Consider the following 20,667-nt stretch of genomic DNA (forward strand, 5'->3'; position numbering starts at 1 on the left):
CCCACTAAAATATTATTAAGCCCATTAGGGTTTTATTGTGTCCATTAGAGTCCATTAAGCTTCATTGGGCCCATTAGAGCTCCTTTGAGCCCATTAGGGTTTGCTAGCGGGGAACCACCCACTACCACCTCGGGTAGTGGTGGTCAATGGCGGCTCACGGCGGCGGCCACCACCTTACGGTGGTGGTTATTATTATTTTTATTATTCAATTTGCTAATTACAATTACATGGCCTTAATCCAAAATACACACACACACACACTAACTAATACACACACACAACCACACCATGGTGGCCGGTGGTGGCGCTTGGCGGCAGCCACCACCTCATGGTGGTGGCAGTGGTTGATCTTCGAAAATCCCGGCTAAACGTCAACCAAAACCACATAACTGCAAGGCACACACACACACCTACACTTTCTGTTGTAAAACGAACTCAACCACCCCTAGGTGGCGCACGACGGCGGTAACAGAAGCTTGAACGTCGACAACCACCATGATTGGCGGCCATGGTGGCTCCTTTGCTCTCCAACGAACAATACACGATGACTGTTGTAAAACGGACGCATACGCATCCTGAAACACGCACCACATAATAAATGGGGAAGAGGAGGGAGGTTGCGAACCCATCAGGCAAATAGCAGCAGCGACAAATCGTGTTCTTCTACTTCGTCGTCGGCAGTCACTTGGGGCTTCAACATATAGGAGAACGAGAGGGAGTCGGGTGGTGGCGGCTAGCTGTACACCCGACGACAGATGACGGGTAGCAGCAACATCTATCGGCGGCAAAGGAGCGGCGCTTCTGGTGGTTTGCGGTTCACAGTGACGGCAATTTCTCCAACTCTAACAACTGCTGCTTCGTTCGACCGATCCCGGTGGTTTGCTATGGTCTTCCGGAGGCAACGACTGTAAGGAGGAATAAGGGCGGCAGCACCAAATTCGTATGATCGGAAAACGGACGAAGAAATGGGTGGCAGATGGGAAGTCTGTTGGGTCAAAATATGGTTTATACTTTACTTTTCTGGGCAATTGTATTTTACTGTAATATTTATGAATTTTTTGTCTAGTTTATGGCTGAGTTTACGGCCGTAAACACCTTACGGCCGAAAACTCATTTACGGCCCATTTGTTTTGTCCGGCCCATATTCAAGTATAAATAGAGATGTTAGGGTGAGGAGTAGAGATAGATGAACCCTAGAGAGATTACGGCCAGAGAGAAACAGGAGCTTTTATGTGTGTGTGAATCTCTTGTATCCGGATCATAATTCATATCAATACATACAAGATTCATATTAATTCTTCTTCTCCGTCTCTTTTATTTTATCTGACATCATCCGTTTGATTGGGATTCCGCACCATCAAACGGATCTGACTGATACACAGGCAAATTAGGGACTTATAATTGGTATTAGAGCCAAGTTGTATCAGTCAAAAGGATTTTTTTGTTTCATCCAAATATCGAATATTCTGTGTTTACGGTCCAAGCTTACGGCCGTAAACACCGTGTTCTTGGGCCGTAAACTCTATTTTGGAGCATTATTTGATCTTATTTTCGAAATATTTTTGCGTTTTTGGATAGATCTTGCAAAATTAAAGGGGGTTTGTTCTTCGTGTTTTTCATAAAAAGGGGTTTTTGATTGAGTTTTGGAGCTTCAAAGTCGAAAAATCGCTGTTTTTCACGTAATTGTTGAAGGTTTTCGGCCGGAGCTTATTGCCGGAAACAGTTCACGGCCGGCGGCGACGTTTGCGTTTATGGCTAGGGTTTCCGGAGTTTACGGCTCGGCTCGACAGATTGGCTCGGTAGATCGGCTCGGACGTGGCGGCTCGCGATTTCGGCTCGGCTTGGATCGCGGCTTGAAGAATCGGCTCGGCTCGGAATTCACGGCTCGGCTCAGTGGCCGGCTAAGCAGCAACTTGCATCAATTGTTCAGTAAAAAGGGAAAAAGGGTACGCGACTTTGGAGGCGCTGGGGATCGAACCCGCGACCTCCAACTCCCAAACACAGCACCTTACCAACTCAACTAGCTGACTCCTTGTTCCTTTCCTTCGAAAACTAAAATATCACCCGTCTTTTTTGCACCTACTTTCGAAAATTTGACACTTTTAACCCAAAAACTTAGTTTCTTTTTATTTTAAATTTCTTTTTCATCCAAAATAATAATAAAAAATAATAATAATAATAATAATAATAATAATAATAAATTGTTTTTATTTTTTTTCTTTTATTTTTGACTTTTTATTTCAAATTTTGATTTTGACTTTCAGGTTTGACCTTTGATTTTAAACTTTGACTTTTTCGTTTAACTTTTAAAATTTCAAATTTAGCTTTTCGGTTTGACTTTTCAAATTCGACTTTTGAGTTTGATTTTTTAAATTTGACTTTTAAGGTTGTTTTTTAAAAAAAAAAAAAATAAAGTAAAAATAAAAAAAGGGCATTTTAAATTTGACGTTTGATTTTTATCTTAGCTTCTAGTTGTTTTTTTTATTATTGATTTTAAGGTCTACGAGGGAGTTGAAAACATGAAAGAAAGTCGTCAGGATATGTTAAGACAAAAGATCTCAATCGTCTTAGTATTGCTGAAGTAATTGAAGAGCTTGACGCTTTAAAGAGTTCTGTAAACCTTCCGGTCAATGAAGTGTCATGTTCTCATTCATGTGAAGTTTCATGTTCTCAATCATGTGAAGATACGATTAAATTTCTTCGGGATCAAATTGATTTATTTAAAAGAGAAGTTGAGGACCTGAGATATGAAGGATATCAACTCAAGAAAGGACAGAAACCCCTGAAGGCTGAATTGGAAGCAAAAACCAAGGACTTTAGGAAACTTCAGGAAGACTACAGTAACAAATGTGAAAACTATGATTATGTAGTCAAACAAAATGCTGAGCTAGTGGCTGAAGTTGAATCTTTGAAAGGAAAGTTTGAAACCGCCAAACTTGATGTTAGAAAATATGATTTCTCAAGTGAGGTGGTTGCAAATATGATAGACCAAAGCATGCAGTTTAAAAGGAATCAAAACAAGGGTCTAGGGTATGATAGTGTACCTCCTCCTTTCAATCATAACTACACATCCATCCCCATGACAAAGAAAGAAATTGACAGGGAGGCACATCTTCAATATGGAAAACGAGCTGGATTTGTGTCAGGAGGAGTTATTAATTTTGAAGATACTAATGTTGCTACTTCATGTGCAGGTAAAGTAGCAGAAGATGAGAACAAGGAGAACACTATTGAACAAACAAATGTCTCTTTGAGCTCTGAGTCTGTTGCTTCTAACTCAACTGCTTCTGATCAACCTGCTGTTGAGAAATACAGGCCACCAGTTCCAGCGAAACAGAGTGCCTCCTGCAATTGTTCATGTGGAAATAATCAGAGACAATGCAAAGATACGCCACCAGGGGCAGGAAGAAATAATTTCCCAGTGAAGAAAAGGACTTGTTTTCACTGTGGAACACCTGGTCACATTGCCCGAAATTGTCCAAATCGCGCATACGTTCCTTACTATGCGCAAGGCTAGCAGAACGCGCCAAGAGGGAGATACTCCAAAAGAAACCCCTCAAGGTCACGTTCAGACCATGATGACTGGAATGCGCAGAAGGCCAAGAATTCAACTCCCAAGGCCAAGAATTCAAATCCAAAGGACAAGAATCAGAATCCCAAGGGCAAGCAGGGAATGTCGGCCAAGAAGTCCAATCCAAGAGATGCTCCCGTGAAGCCAAAATCAAAGTCATCTCAACGGCCGACATCAAGTTTAAAAGCAAGTACTGAGCCACCCATCAGATCGAAAAAGAAATGGGTTAAACCCAACTACAAATGGGTTATGAAGGCTCAATCTCCCAAATCAACTAATGACTCTAATATTTCTTCATCTTCTGTTTGTGATAAACAGGATATGTCATGGGAGAGGGTATCGTGCGTTGATGACAAAGGTCGACCCAGTTTCAAAATGGACTGGGTTCCAAAGACCAACTGATCCCACTCTGTGTCGGAGCAACTATAGAGGCATATCATCAGACTTCGGTTTGTTGGTAGTGGCTGCTCCTGGCACATGATAGGAGACATTTCTCAACTGTACAACACTCAGAACATTATTTGAGAGTATGTGTCCTTTGCGGGAAGGGAAGAAAGGAAGGGATCACAGATGGGGTTAGTTCTTAATGACGTGAAGAATTTTCAGATCTATTCTGCGATTACGCGTGCTGTTCTCAGACCTTCTGAATGCAGATTCAATCGGTGACTTACGGTTTGCATTTTCTTCTCTATACTCCTGAGTTTTTCTTAAGATGATTCGCTTTAAAGACTAATTTTTGTTTTAGGATAGTTTAAATTTGCGCATTAACTTTCGTTTCTCTCCTATGCACAAATTTAGGGGGAGAAATAAAAACAAAACAAAAATTAGAAAATTTTCGAAAATCCAAAAACATCAGAAAATCAGAAAATAAAAAAATATATTGGTTATGAAATGTGTTTGAGGGAGATGTTTTGGGAAGTGATATTATCAAGTGATAACAGGCAACCTGAGTCTGCGTAACATACCCGAAGTTGAAGGGTCTATGCTCTGACTTGATGCGTCGGTAGGCACGAAAATTTTTAAATGGACTTGACTAGGCATATTTGAACTTAGGAAATTTATAGACTTGACAAATCTTGACCTAGGTAGATACGTTTAGCCTAACAATACGACGCTCGGATAGGTTGAGTAGGGAGATATATATGGGAATCTACTCGTCACATTAAATGAACCCGTACTTGGAACCGTGGTTTAACTTTTCCTCGATGTGCGGATTCTGTCCTTAATTCCGGCTGGATGGGGCGACTGGTAAATTCCGATAAATTAGGTCTTTAGAATATTATTTTCTTTCTTTCCGTCTGTTAGACATATGTTGTCTCCTTTGCGTGACTTCCAATCCGACCTGGTACACAACATATGCAACTCTATTTCTCTGCAGGCTATATATATGTGAAATACTTCTTATCTGTTAGCCATATGTTGTCTCCTTTGCGCGACTTCTAATCCGACCTGGTACGCAGCATATGCAACCTTCTTCTTCTCAACCCCTCTGAAGTAGTTAGCAATAGAATTCTGAATCTCTTCTCTCTCTGAATGGTTGTCTGCTCACACGATGTAAGGAGTACTCTGGAAGTTCTTGATGGCTGGGGCATATCAGGAAGCGGGAAACACGTTCCAGTACACTTAAAATTGAACTCATACAGATTGTCTGTAGATCTCACTGCTCGATTTAGGTGGACAACAATATCCCTGTTCGTCGTCAGATGAATGGACCTTAAGATATAGTATCTAAGAAATTAGGATCATATATAATTTTTAGGAACTTAAGTTCACTTGTCTTGTAACAAATAGTATGTCCTAAATTTGTCACAATTTTTCGTGTTTAAGTGGACAACAATATTGACGATCGACCAGACAAAGATGTGAATATGAAAGGTACCGACAAGTGGATAAAGGTTGTTTAAAATTTTTGATCCCAAATCTCTCTTAGAGTTAGATATCATTTTTATTTTTGTTAAATTTTTCATAATTTCTTCTAATTTAAATATTAGGGTAGAATTAAAAATTAAAAATAATGAAAATCAAAAAATCAAAAAAAATTCAAAAAATCAAAGAAAAATAAAAATTAAAAATCCAAAATAGTGTTTTTTCCGTTTTATTTCTTGTTCAGAAAAATCAAAAATTAAAAAAATATATATTTTTGTTTCTGTTTTAATTTTTGTGCTAAGTTTTCTTTTAGTTTTGTTTTTGTCTTGAATAGTGATTTTAGGTATAGATAAGACTCATGGAGTTTGTGTTGAAGATTTCTGAGCCAAGGCTTCGTCCGTGAGCATCGAAGAATTCACATTCGAAGGAGTAAGAAATGAAGATTATTCTTTCAACATTCAATCCTTCAACCCCAGAAGCAAGGTGAAGCTGAAATTAAAGATTATGTGACGGATTGCATTGAAGCCTCCTCAATCAGTCTGCTGCTATCTATGAACCTGCTGAAGTGATCTAGAAGTTTAGTTCTCTCTGAAGATTCTCAAGCTGAAAGCGCTATTTTTCAAGAATCAGTACGTCAAGCCTCCTCACCCAACGTGCGTTCAATGCCAAATTTTGAAGAAAAGCCCAACTGCTCAAGATGAAGTCATTCATTGAAGATTCATCAAGTTCATCTTGAAGTCGTGAAGAATTTGAAGATTATTGCTGAAGCCAAGTTCCCAATGAAGATTATCAAGAAAGCCAGCTACTTTTTAGGGGGAGCTTGTTGGGTCAATTAAGAAAAGAAAGCTATAAACCAAGGGGGAGATTGTTGGGTCAAAATATGGTTTATACTTTACTTTTCTGGGCAATTGTATTTTACTGTAATATTTATGAATTTTTGGTCTAGTTTACGGCCGTAAACACCTTACGACCGTAAACTCATTTACGACCCATTTGTTTTGTCCGGCCCATATTCAAGTATAAGTAGAGGTGTTAGGGTGAGGAGTAGAGATAGATGAACCCTAGAGAGATTACGACCATACAGAAACAGGAGCTTTTATGTGTGTGTGAATCTCTTGTATCCGAATCATAATTCATATCAATACATACAAGATTCATATTAATTCTTCTTCTCCTTCTCTTTTATTTTATCTGACGTCATCCGTTTGATTGGGATTCCGCACCATCAAACGGATCTGACTGATACACAGGCAAATTAGGGACTTACAAAGTCACGCATGACGGCTGGAGGAATGACGCTAGGGTTAGGGTTGAACGGAACCTGGAGGTTAAATACCCAGTTCACATAAACTACACTCCATAGTAACACAAACAGCCCCTCACTTCTAGATTTATTTTCAAACTTAGTCCATATTTTACACTTTTAACCCAAACCATGGAGATCCTTACAATTTATGTCCCATAAATTATCAAACAGCCCCCCAATATCTCAATTATGACATAATCAGCCCCTCCACCTCATTTCCTTTTAAATTAAATTCAATTAATTACTACGGAGCCCCTGTCTTTATAAATATTTATAAAATGAGTCCCAAACTCACGCTTTTAACCCCCGACTTCTAAAAGTGTGGCAATTAACTCCTCGAACCCAACACCCTGCATATATATTTATTTATTTTAGGCTACCATTCGTTCATTAATTTATTTACTTAACTAATAAATAAACGGGTGTTACAACTCTCCCCCACTTATGTCACACCCCCGAACCAGATGGCGGAAACGTCCGAGGGCTGTCGTGACTTAATTGAATACCATAACATTGAATATATATGAAACATAACAACATTTGTCACCATGCATTAATATAGTACAACCGATAAAGTTTACATGAAGCACATTGTTTAAACATTACATTCCCAAAAATAAATTGTTCGACTCGTTAATAAGTAAACTGCAAGCCATCACTGAGTACATTTTCCTTTGATTCACTGGTTACCTGAGAATACAAGTATTTTGAAAAGCGTCAACATGTGAAATGTTGGTGAGTTCATAAGCGGTATTTGAAAATCAATGTTTTGTATCATTTTGAAAACCACCAGAAAATCCGATATTTTCTGAAAGAGCTTTTGAAAACATTTGTGAAGATCCATAGGTATGCTTGTTTGTTTCTATAGTTGTAAGAAAATTGTTCATCAAAATTGTGTACGTTTTGAAAATCGTGTGTATTGAAAAACCCTAGGAAAACCCGATGTTTTCCTAATTCTTTGAATTCCATGAAGTAAACATAAAACCATTGCAGCGCGTGAAGTCAATAATTCCAGGCGACGTCGGATTATTTTTGCGCATGATTAATTGCTATAAACACGCGTTACACAAACGACCTGTTTATAACTATACTAACGATCCCATAGGCGTCGTCCGTACTAATCACGTTATCCGACCGCCCTGACTTCTTGTAGTCCCACATCCGAAGAGAAAAAGGGCACGAAGACCCCGATGACTCCATTAACCGGTTGGGGATAAAAAAAAAGGTACGAGGGGTCCTTGACCCGCCTCGCATGAAATACCGACTTTACTAGCAATACCATAGGACCCTTGGGGACCACTAGTATAAATGCCATTGAAAGTCCTTTTACGCTGTGTTAGATCATGTAAGATCCAACAACTCGTAAGGTAGAAGTCTTCGGGCCTTAGGATCAGGTCATTGGGCTAGCTAGGCCCAACAAACAAGATTTTACACTTTGGGACCCAAAGATGGTGCGTAGACGTCTGTGCACTCTCACGTGTGTATTGAATTACCAAATGTTTCCGTGTATGAATCGAGTTATCGTCGCGTTAGTAGTTTCGGATTTTTATTGATTCGAGACCGAATCAATTCGTTTAACAACGAATTTTTGGTATTGTTGTGTATTGTATTACGTAGGTAGTCGCAGTGTCAATGTTTGATCAAGTTGCGTGTATTGAATTAGCCTTGAAAGTTTTCTGTTTTCAGCCCCTCATTGTTTGTAAAATTTACTTTTTCAACCCTCTAATTAAATAACTTTCCGGTTTGGTCCTTAAATCATTTTTCTTGACATTTTAACACCAAAAATTATTGAAATTAATATTTTTCAGCATATTTTTCATTGAAAACAGTTTAAGTCCCTGAAATTGCAGTTTTCTCGGTTATAACCCCTCTTTTTCGCAGTTTTTACAATTTTGGTCCTTTTTAAATTTGAAAAGCATTTTAAACCTTTGAAAAGTTCTTGGAACACTAGTAGTCCACTGTTTTACAGAAAAACACAGTTTTGGCCCTCCAAAACAGAAAATTCCGCATAATGGGCCCTATTGGGCCGAAATTGTCATTTTTAGCCCATTAAGCTTGAAATTTGTATTTTTAATTCTCCATATGAGTATATTTCCAGAAAATATTTTATTGAAACTGTTTTGACACTCCTCATCCATCAGAATTCGTGATATGCCATTTTGGGCCGTTTAACTTTATATTTTTAACATTTTATGTCCAAAAATTGAGTTTTTAGCCCAAAGAAGATGTTATTAAACCATTTAGCTATTTTTCTTGGAACACTTTGTATGTAGAAATATATTTGATGCTAATATCATTTAACATAAAGTATATCTCGATTTTTAGGGGTTTATGGCTAGATCCAACATTATAAACACACAAAATCACACATATAAGCATAGAAATCATACAAGGCATACAAAACACATATAGATCTACACTTTCACTTGTATTCCCCCCCCCCTACAAAACTCATAAAAACAGAAAATAGGGGGTATGAAGCTCACCTTTGGATGTTGATTCGGTTTTTGAAGAAAGGATGGAAGAAAGCTTGGTGATTTTTGACCTTAGCACCCTTTTCTTGGAGATCTCGAGTTTGAGGTGGTTATAGGATGTAAGATCACGATTTTTGCATGGATTAGGAAGAGATTTTGATAAAACAAAGAATCTAAGTCATAGATCCAAGCATAACCTTACCTTAGATGAAGAGTTTGTGGAAATATCTTCTTGAAAGCCTCTTAATTTTCGAGATTTTGAATGGAGAGGAGGGATGAGTTCTTGAGTATTCTAGAGAGAATTTGTGAGAGATTTGTGAATGTGTGTATGTGTGTTTCGGCCGAGAGTGAGAGAGGGAAAGAAGAAGTGATCTTTGAGGTGATGTATGCATGGGTATATGAGATATGTTGCATGGATAACCATGAGGTAATAGTGAGATGTCACTTGAAAGTCAACCCTCTTCCATGTTGGGTTGTTTGGGCCGAGAAGTGAAGAAGGAAAAAGGAAAATTTGGGCTTTTTGCCCCTAACTCAATATTAGGGTTAGTTTGGGTGTTTATTGGCCTTATAAAATAAAATTGTGATTTTTATGCTTTATTAAGCTAGATTAGGTTAAATCATGGATCAAAGCGTTTAATTTATCTCATTCTAGGCCCAATATGGCCCAAAATATTGAAATAAATAAATGTGAGTCCAATTAGAGCCCATGTAAGGGTTCTAAGCCCATGATAGTCAAATTGGAAGCTTATTGGTCCATTTGGGTCCAATAAGGAAGTCCTAGTCCAAAATGGACCTAAACAAGAACTTCTAGGGTTTCCAATTGCTTGATGACCATTTGTAGTACTTGTATAATGTATTTGATTGAAGTTTTTGGTGTCATAAAATAAGCATCACACATGCTTTTAAGTTTTTGATTCACATTAACTTGCGTGTATAGATTACATGACACAAAATTTCCAGTGGTGACATCATCCCCCCGTTAGAGGGAATTTCGTCCCGAAATTCTGTTTGAAAGCTAGGTTTGAGAATGCTAGAATAGGTGAGGGTACTTTTGCTTCATTTGGTCTTCGCATTCCCACGTGAATTCTGGCCCACGCTTTGCGTTCCACCGTACTTTCACGATCGGGATGCGACTTTGCTTAGTACGCTTCACCTCCCTGTCCATGATTTCAATTGGTTCTTCAACGGACAGGAGATTCTCGTTGATTTCGATCTCGTCAAGGGGAATGACGAGTGTTTCATCTGATAGACACTTCTTTAGATTAGAGACATGGAACACGGGGTGTACACTATTCAGCTCTGCGGGTAGTTGCAGTCTGTAGGCTACCGGACCTATTCGGGCGACGATTTCGAAAGGTCCAATGTATCGCGGGTTCAGCTTTCCCCGTTTTCCGAAACGTATAACCCCTTTCCAGGGTGAGACTTTCAACAGTACTCGATCACCGACCTGAAATTCTAAGGGCTTTCGCCGTTTGTCGGCGTAGCTCTTTTGTCGGTCACGTGATGCTTGCAATCGAGCTCTGATTTGAACGATCTTTTCTATGGTTTCGCGAATGATCTCCAGTCCCGTTAGTGCCCTGTCCGACGTATGTGTTCTTGCTAGCTGGGTGTCACCTACTTCAGCCCAACATAACGGTGATCTACATTTACGCCCGTACAGTGCTTCGAAAGGAGCCACCTTGATGCTCGAATGATAACTATTGTTATATGAGAACTCGATCAAAGGTAGGTGGGTATCCCAAGACTTCCCAAAGTCTATCACACATGCACGAAGCATGTCTTCAAGCGTTTGAATGGTTCGCTCACTTTGACCATCCGTTTGTGGGTGATACGCGGTGGTCATGTCGAGATGAGTTCCCATTGCCTGGTGGAGTGATTGCCAAAAGCGCGAAGTGAATCTACTGTCCATGTCCGAGATAATAGACACTGGTACTCCATGGAGTCTCACGATCTCCCGAATGTACAAACGTGTCAGTCTTTCCATCTTGTAGGTTTCTTTTATAGGCAGGAAATGGGCAGACTTCGTCAGTCGGTCGACTATTACCCATATGGTGTCCAGTCCGTCCGACGTCTTGGGTAGCTTGGTCACGAAATCCATAGAAATCCCCTCCCATTTCCACTCAGGGATTACCGGTTGCTGTAACAATCTTGAGGGTTTCTGGTACTCCACCTTTACCTTGGCGCACGTAAGGCACTTACTAACGTAGGTCGCAATTTCCGCCTTCATGTTAGGCCACCAATAGTGTTGTTTAATGTCCAAATACATCTTGTCTGAACCGGGATGAATGGAGTATCGTGTCTTGTGGGCTTCCTTCATAACAACCTCCCTAAATCCTCCGATTTTTGGGACCCAAATTCGGTTCATGAAGTAGTACACTCCATTCTCCCTAGTCTCTAGGTTCTTCTCCATCCCGCGTAATGCCTCGCTAGCTCTATTTTCCATTTTCATAGCCTCCGACTGGACTGATGCAATTTGAGTGGCCAGATGAGATTGAATGGTTATCGAGAGAGTTTTCGTACGGCGATTAGAGTACTCCTTCCGACTTAATGCATCAGCTACCACGTTGGCCTTGCCTGGGTGGTACTTGATCTCACATTCGTAGTTGTTTAGCAATTCAACCCATCTTCGTTGTCTCATGTTCAGCTCTTTCTGGTTCAAGATGTGCTGGAGACTCTTGTGGTCCGTGAGATGGTGCACTTCGTACCGTACAGGTAGTGCCTCCAAATTTTCAGAGCGAAGACCACGGCTCCCAATTCTAGGTCATGGGTCGTGTAATTTACTTCGTGCGTCTTTAGTTGGCGGGACGCGTATGCTATCACTCTTCCACGTTGCATGAGAACGCAACCTAAGCCCTGATTCGACGCGTCACAGTAGACTACAAAATCTTCCGTTCCTTCAGGTAGAGATAGTACGGGAGCGCTACAGAGAGCTTGCTTCAAGGTTCGAAACGCAATCTCTTGTTTGTCTGTCCATTTGAATGGTACACCCTTTTGCGTAAGCGAGGTAAGTGGCTTGGCGATCTTAGAAAAGTTTTGAATGAATCTCCTATAGTAGCCTGCTAGACCCAAGAATTGACGAATTTCGGTGGGCGTGGAAGGAGTTGCCCATCCTTCCACGGCTTTGACCTTAGAGGGATCCACATGAATTTCGTCTTGGCTAACTATGTGGCCTAGGAAGTTCACATTCCGGAGCCAGAACTCACACTTAGAGAGTTTAGCGTAAAGCTTTTCCGATCGCAGAGTTTCTAGGACTTGTCGGAGATGTTGGCCATGCTCTTCTTTGCTTCGAGAATAGACAAGGATGTCATCGATAAACACAATGACGAAGTTGTCAAGGAAGGAACTGTCGGCAGATTCGATTCATTAGGTCCATAAATGCGGCAGGTGCATTTGTTAGACCGAAGGGCATTATGACGAATTCATAATGTCCGTAGCGGGTTCGGAAAGCGGTTTTAGGAATATCCTCTTCCCGGACTTTGAGTTGGTGGTATCCGGACCGTAGATCTATTTTAGAAAAATAACTAGCTCCTTGGAGCTGGTCGAATAGATCATCGATTCGTGGAAGTGGGTAGCGGTTTTTAACAGTGAGTTTATTTAACTCTCTGTAATCGATGCACATTCTAAAAGATCCGTCCTTCTTTTTGACAAAGAGCACTGGAGCTCCCCATGGCGAGTAGTTAGGTCGGATAAATCCCTTGTCCAGAAGCTCACTGAGTTGGCTGGACAATTCCTGCATTTCAGCAGGAGCCAACCGATAGGGTGATTTAGCGAGAGGAGTTGCTCCTGGAACGAGGTCGATTCTGAACTCAACCTGTCTCTCTGGGGGTACTCCCGGAAGATCTTCAGGAAACACGTCTGGAAATTCACACGCTACCGGGATATCTTGAATGTTAGTCTCTTCCTTGGTCTTATCCACTATGTGAGCCAAGAACGCCGAGTTGTTCTTTCGTAGATGTTTTTGTGCCTTGATGCACGAGATGAGGCGAAAATTCATGCTAGGTTTGTCTCCGTAAATTACTAGGGTTTCGTGATTTGGGAGACGAAGGCGAACGGCCTTCTCGTGGCACATAATCTCAGCATGGTGGGGGCTTAACCAATCCATGCCGATAATCACATCGAAACTCCTAATTGACACTGGCATTAGGTCTATTCGAAAGACGTGTTGGTTAAGGGTTAGGGTACATCCGATGTAGATTTCCCCAGTTGATTCGGTTTTCCCATTGGCCATTTCCACCGTATAGGTTTCATTTAGCTTCTGGGGTTGTTGTTTTATTAAATGTTTAAACTTCTCGCTTACGAAACTTCGCTCTGCTCCGGTGTCAAATAAGATGCATGCATAAGTGTGGTTTAGGAGAAACGTACCGGTCACAACTGTGGGGTCCTGAACTGCCTCACCCTGACCCATAGTCAGCATCCTTCCTGCTCCTCTGTTTCCTGAATTGTTGTTGTTAGGGCAGTCTCGGCGGAAATGCCCCGTCCTTCCACACCCGAAGCAGGTGTGGCTAGGCCCTGCATTATTGCCGCCGGCATTTGTGTTGTTGTTGTTGCGATGGTTGTTGTGGTTGTTTCCCTGATTTTGGTTTTGGGGAGGGTAGGTCCTGCAGTATCTTGCAGTGTGTCCCCTTCGGTTGCAACTGGTGCAATGGAATTCCCTGCATTCGCCGTGATGATGGAGACCGCACTTATTACATTTGGGAAGATTACCAAAATAGGGTCTTGAAGCATTTGAAGCAGCTGAGGCTGGAGCATGTTGTGTGGCTGGAACCGGTGCGGTGACAGCGTTAACTGCCACTGTCTGCTGCTTTTTAGAGGTCTCGGGGCCCTGACGTCCCTTCCTCTTGTTGTTCTTCCCTTTCTTGCCATCACCCTCCTTTTTCTTCTCAGCCTCCACTGGCTTCTCGCCCTTCTTGTTGTTATGATCATACAGCCTCTTCGCCAATCTCTTCGCACTGTCAAATGTTTCAGGGTTCGCAGCTATCACATTCCCTTGAATGGGTGATGTTAGTCCCCAAATGAAGCGCTCAATCTTCTTTCCTTCCGATGTGATCATACCCGGGCACAGCAGGGATAGTTCACTAAATCTCGATATGTAGGCATCGATATTCGCATTCTGCACAGTGAGGTTCCATAGCTCTTGCTCCATCTTCTGTATTTCGCCTCATGGGCAGTACTCAGCCATTAACATCTCTTTCATTTCTGCCCATGGTATAGAGTTGGCTACAGGGAGCGTCATGGCTTCCACGTGTCCGTTCCACCAAGTAAGTGCTTGGTCCACAAAAGTGCAGGCCGCGAACTTCACCTTCATTTGTTCAGGGCAATCGCATATCTCGAATACCGATTCCACCTTTTCAATCCATCGCTTCAGAGTGATCACCCCTCCAGTGTCGTTGAAAGTTCGTGGTTTAGCGTTTGTGAAGTCCTTGTAGGTACATGTTTTGGTAGATCCTTGGTTCATCCCGTTGTTCGAACTTCCTGCCCCTTGTCCGTTGCCTCCTCCATTATTCCCCTGATGGAGTTGTGCCATAGCTGCGGTGACCGCAGCAGACACGGCTGCCTGGAATGCAGTGGAGTCAACCTCGGGTGGAGTTGGTCCTGGGTTTCCGCGAGTAGGTCGGCGAGGAATCTTTCTGTCATGAAACGGAAAGATGTTGAGTGTTTGGGGTTTCTGGAAGGTTGTGAACCTACGGACTAGGTGTAATGTACGTACTAAAACATTCCTATCATTCACATGCAATCATATGTTTCTCAACACATAGCAATTTGTAATATCATAACAAGGCACGTAAAAGTTTACTAATATTATCCGTATTTAATACAAGAAAATTTTGCTCGTAAGAGCATACATGAATGACACTAATTCGACAGCATAACGGCTCTATGAGTAGTGTAGTCACTTAAACATAGAGTCGGAGTACATAGCATAGTCCCTAATGACCTACTATGATAAGTCTATCCCTAACCGTGACGAGCTGCATCCTACGTAGTGGCGAGATCATATGCCGAAATGTTGCACCAGTAACTGAGCCATCTCTGCCATGTCTCCAATAACCTCATCCCTCTCATGCTCTGCTCGCACTGCCCGAGCTTCCATAGCATACAACTGTCATCGCATCCTGTCATCATCCAATCCAAGAATAAAAGTGATCGCTACCTAACCAATGGTAGCCTTACATCACCAACGCCCTTATGCAGTCCATTACTTCCCTGATCTCATAAATGTAGTGGCGTTCCTACAGTCTTATCACTGGCTCAACCAGATCTAATCCATCTGGGTAATACCGAAATCCAATATGGGGATTTCTATATCCTCATTGCCGCACCCGAACTGGTGGGTACTACTGTTCCTTTCGCGTTCTAACAACACGCTCATGCCATCTACCAACCTAGTGAATGCTACGGCTACACCCGTAAACTTACAACACTCTATCACTATCTAGCTGCTAGTGAATGCTACGGCTACACCCGCAGACATACAACACTATAACACTATCTGCCAACCTGGTGAATGCTACGGCTACCCTCGCAGACTTACACCACCCCTCACACTATCTACTGCTAGTGAATGCTACGGCTACGCCCGCAGACTTACAACACTCTAACACTATCTGATCGCTAGTGAGTGTTACGGCTACCTCCGTAGTCTTACAACACTTCCCATGCTAACTGACTGCTAGTGAATGCTACGGCTACCCCCGTAGTCTTATAACACTTTCCATACTATCTGACCACTATTGAATGCTACAGCTACCCCCGTAGTCTTACAACACTTCCCAAACCGGGTCGAACACACACTCGACCTAACCCTCAACTGAACTCGAGTCCTAACCGGAACTCTAACCTGATTTCCGAAACCTGCTATCACGTGACCCCACTGTATCAATATCGCACCCATGCCCATGATCAAGCATCACGGTAAACCACGAAATCATCTACACCCTCTGGCAGGGCGAGAATCGGTGCCTCGCACAACCGCTGTCTGAGAGCCTCGAAGGTTGCCTGCTATCCAGGCCCTCAACGAAAGGCCACCGACTTCTTGGTCAGTCGGGTCAAAGGAACCGCAATCTTGGAGATGTCCCATGTAATTATCCGGTAGTAACCTGCTAGACCCAAGAAACTCCGAATCTCAGATGGAGACCTCGGAATCTCCCACTGCATAACGACCTCTATCTTGGCCGAATCAACTAGAATACCCTTCTGGTTGACAAGGTGACCAAGAGATTGCACCCCGCGCAACCAGAACTCACATTTGGAGAACTTTATAAAAGTCTCTCCCCCACTTAGATTCGACTAAGTCTTCACTGCACGCAAGAATTGAAGGATTTCCAATCCTACTCGCTTTCTAATATCCCACTGATGACAACCTGTGCCTGCCAATGCTAGCATTTAATCACCGATTAAACCTTGAGATCTCACATCCTTGGAAATCTCGATGAGTACTCTTGACATCTGATCCAGTCTGACACCTCGATCCATCAAACATGTTGTCAATTGAAGGTCTCAATCTTCACTCTGGCTGACGAATCCTCGTTCTCATTTCCAATCTTGCAGTACCACTGAACTCTAACCGAACACAGCCCATGCGAAAATACAATTACCCTGAACATGCGATGACCAACCACTTATGCATCTAACACCCGTGACTGACACTACCCATTTCATGTCACCGGCTCTGTCTTAGCAACGGTAGTGCCTTGAACTCCAAAGTTCATCCATAGAGAATTACCGACCATACCTGAACCATGATAGAACCCCTGAACGCTGACTTCACTTTAGAACTATTACTTTAACCCTAACCGAGGATCTTCCTAAACAATACTCATGCGCAAATCTCAACAAAGATCCGAAATGATAACGGTACATGCGGAACCCGTTCCGTAAGATGCATCCCTCTGTGGGTTCATCAAGGACCTTTCGGCATGCAAGATGGCATATATGATCCTTGATAACCCAAACACTACCAGAAACCGACCCGAGATCCGACTTATCCAAACTCACTCGCAATCCCAAAGCGATACGTGTTTCTAATATCCATCTAATAAGATGACATACCCGCAACATCTGGAGGATTATTGATCCCCTTCTGCTGACATGACCAATCCTGCTACCCTGTAGCAGCCTGAACCCTTGGAGTGACAAACTCCTTCGTGTACTTTCTCATACGCGCTGCACTGGCTCAGGCCCTGCTGGCCTTTCACCTGATGATCAAAAGTCATGGGTCTCTTCCCGGGACCCTCTACTATACACACCTGACATAACCCTCTCTTTCCAGGGTGCTCCAAATCGATCTCGCATCTACAACCTCTTGGAAATCATATCCTTCAGGGTCTGACACCCTGTCACGCTCACTATCTCGCTTGCCAATGGCTAGGCTGCAACCACTGGAACATCCTCTGTCCCCAAACTGGGTCACAAACTCTTCCCTGAAGCTACTTAGATTCTCCAAGACTCTCACCGAGTCGAGTATGGATCCTGTGCTTCCAGTAATACGGACCCAATACTACCTTTCACACCTATCCATACTTTCCTCAGCAATCCTCCCAGATCCTCCAAGTCACTTCCTCTAACTGGTACCCAAGACTCACTGAGCCTCACTACTAACCCACTGAAACATATCCTAGGCTTCCCTAGGTTCCCGAACTCACCAGGTCCTCAGCTACTGAAAGATTCACAGTAATGTCAACTAGCTACCTCATGAATATAGCCACATGCAACAGAGATCAGATAATCCTTCGAGTAAAAGACCCATCCCTAGAACGGTTAGACTCAAACAAGAGTTGCGAAATAGGGTCAAATCTATCACTCTGATATTATCCAGTCTGTGCCACATGTGACTTAGCATATTCACTTAATAGCTAACTCACATTTCTAAGAGTCCCCCAAAGCACAAAGCTAGCAGCATTCAGACAATGGAAAATCTAACCATCATATTCCAATCAAATCATTTTATCCTCTAATCAGGAATTTGTACATGCAATTCAAAGGCTCATACAATCAGTCATAACCTAAACATGCTATCCTATCACTGACTGATTAGTACTAGCATGCAAGTCTACAAGCACATACAATAGGCATATAAGGCATCCTCCTAGATCCTTAGCCCTAATCTAACATGCAATTCTCACATTCATATCATACCATACCATAACATAACATGTATGGGTATCTTGGGGAAAACTTACTTGAGCTCGGCTGATTGCACGCATCACACACTTTGTTCTTCTCAAAGTTCCTTTCTCTTTTCAGATTCTTTTCAAACTCCTTTTTATAAAATGGTTTTACTTTTGAAAATTTTCATACCAAGCCCTTAGTTTGAGTTCAGACACACCCGAGAGTATATCCAAATCCCTCAAACCAAGGCTCTGATACCAACTTGGAACATCCCAAAAACACAGGCCAAAAATTTCATTTTTAAATACATCATTATAAAACCAACAGTGTAATAAAACATTTGTAATATCATGTCATGTCAAAACCAAAGTACAAATAATCAAACATGTTATCATAAAACAATATCAGAGTGTAATCCCAAAGATCTCATGTGCGGAAAACCATAGTGTGATGCGCTGCGATCAAGCCGGCTCCTTTCCTTGAAACACAAAGTACCTGAAACCTATACTGAAAATTGTAAGCACGAAGCTTAGTGAGTTCCCCCACTGTACCACATACCACATAATCACATAACATACATATACTGTCGGGCATATCTGGGTGCCCGACCTACCCCTTCGGTCCTCTCGACCGGATACTGCCAAACATATCTGGGTGCTTGCCTCCCCTTCGGTCCTTACGACCGGATACTGACTAACGTATCTGGGTGCTGGTCCCCCCTTCGGTCCTTACGACCGGATACTGCCGGGCATATCTGGGTGCCCGACCTACCCCTTCGGTCCTCATGACCGGATACTGGGGACTATTTCACCCCTACTACTACCACATAACACATAGCACATAATCTATCTAGCATGGCTGGGCACGACCGCCCCTTCGGCCCTATCGATCGGTAACCTAGGGACTATCTCACCCCCTACTACCACTATCACATAACATCATATCATGTTAGCACATAACATAACAGGTAGAAGCAAACATAGACAATTATCACAAAGACAATCATCTAACAACAACTCCTACTGGTGGGCCGGCATTGTGGTCGTAGACCCACCACTACTGGAAGGTAACTCACCTCACACTGCTGAAGTCCCGTAGACACAATTCCACACTGTTGAAGTCCCGCAGACTCAACCCCAACTGCTGGATGACAGATTCCCGATCTGTCAATATCAAAACATCACCCAATTAATAATTGGGTCCCACTACATAACCATAAACACTTACTTTGGATAATTACATTACCCCAAGCTTGGCTTAATCAAGCCCAAGGTCCAATCCGTAGGACCAAGGTCAATTAGGAATCAAAGCCCAACACATGGCCCAATTTTCCAAATTGGGACTAGGCCTATACATGGTCTCATTATAAGGCCCAAACTATGGCCCAATTTTCCAAATTGGGCCTAAACCCCTTACATGGGCCTTACCCTTGGCCCATTAAATTATTCTAGTTCAATTGCTTGCTCTTGGATGGTCCATTATTATCTCAATCATTTAGGCCCAATAATATACCCAAGTGAAATTAGGGTTTTCACATAAAATGATGATTAGGGTTAAGTCTTCTTACTTAACCCATTAAGGACTTAATCCATTAAGGACTTAATCCATTAAGGACTTAATCCATTAAGTCCAATATTACTTAGATTAATTTGTTGAAAACGATTATTATTTAATATCTCCAGTTATTACATAATTCCCGCCTGTCCAGATTAATTCCCCCAATTAGGGTTTCATTGGCATTGGGGTTTCCAATCCAAATATTAGCCCATTTATCAATTTGTTGGCCTTTTATGTCAATTAGGGCTTTATTGGGCCTATTAAGCCTACTAAAATATTATTAAGCCCATTAGGGTTTTATTGTGTCCATTAGAGTCCATTAAGCTTCATTGGGCCCATTAGAGCTCCTTTGAGCCCATTAGGGTTTGCTAGCGGGGCACCACCCACTACCACCTCGGATAGTGGTGGTCAATGGCGGCTCAAGACGGCGGCCACCACCTTACGGTGGTGGTTATTATTATTTTTATTATTCAATTTGCTAATTACAATTACATGGCCTTAATCTAAAATACACACACTCACTAACACACACACACAACCACACCATGGTGGCCGGTGGTGGCGCTTGGCGGCAACCACCACCTCACGGTGGTGGCAGTGGCTGATGTTCGAAAATCCTGGCTAAACGACACCCAAAACCACATAACTGCAAGGCACACACACACACCTACACTTTCTGTTGTAAAACGAACTCAGCCACCCCTAGGTGGTGCACGACGGTGGTAGCAGAAGCTTGAACGTCGACAACCACCATGATTGGCGGCCATGGTGGCTCCCTTGCTCTC

Source organism: Lactuca serriola, chromosome 3 (genome assembly GCF_051521515.1).
Source record: "Lactuca serriola cultivar US96UC23 chromosome 3, Lser_US96UC23_V15, whole genome shotgun sequence".
NCBI lineage: Eukaryota > Viridiplantae > Streptophyta > Magnoliopsida > Asterales > Asteraceae > Lactuca > Lactuca serriola.